The sequence below is a fragment of the Arachis ipaensis genome, chromosome B06 (genome assembly GCF_000816755.2).
Source record: "Arachis ipaensis cultivar K30076 chromosome B06, Araip1.1, whole genome shotgun sequence".
Taxonomy (NCBI): Eukaryota; Viridiplantae; Streptophyta; class Magnoliopsida; order Fabales; family Fabaceae; genus Arachis; species Arachis ipaensis.
In genome coordinates this window covers 19,723,772-19,724,048 of record NC_029790.2, presented here as the reverse complement: position 1 = coordinate 19,724,048, position 277 = coordinate 19,723,772, and positions in this window count along the sequence as shown.

Genomic DNA, 277 nt, shown 5'->3' with positions numbered 1-277 from the left:
CGGTTTACCCGAACTCAACCTAAATTTAAAGATAAACATGAGGCACTTCAAATTAAGAAATGACTTTAAGACTTAAATAAAAGAGTAATTACCCAAATCAGTCCCCGAGGATTTTAGAATCGGACATTTTAGTCTCCAAGGAAAATTAATACACAGATCAGTCCCTAATATTTTACTCCGGCAGACAAATCAGTCCCCAATTCATTTTTCGGCAGAGTAATTACCCAAATCAGTCCCCAAAGATTTTAAAAACGGACATTTTAGTCCCCAAGAAAAA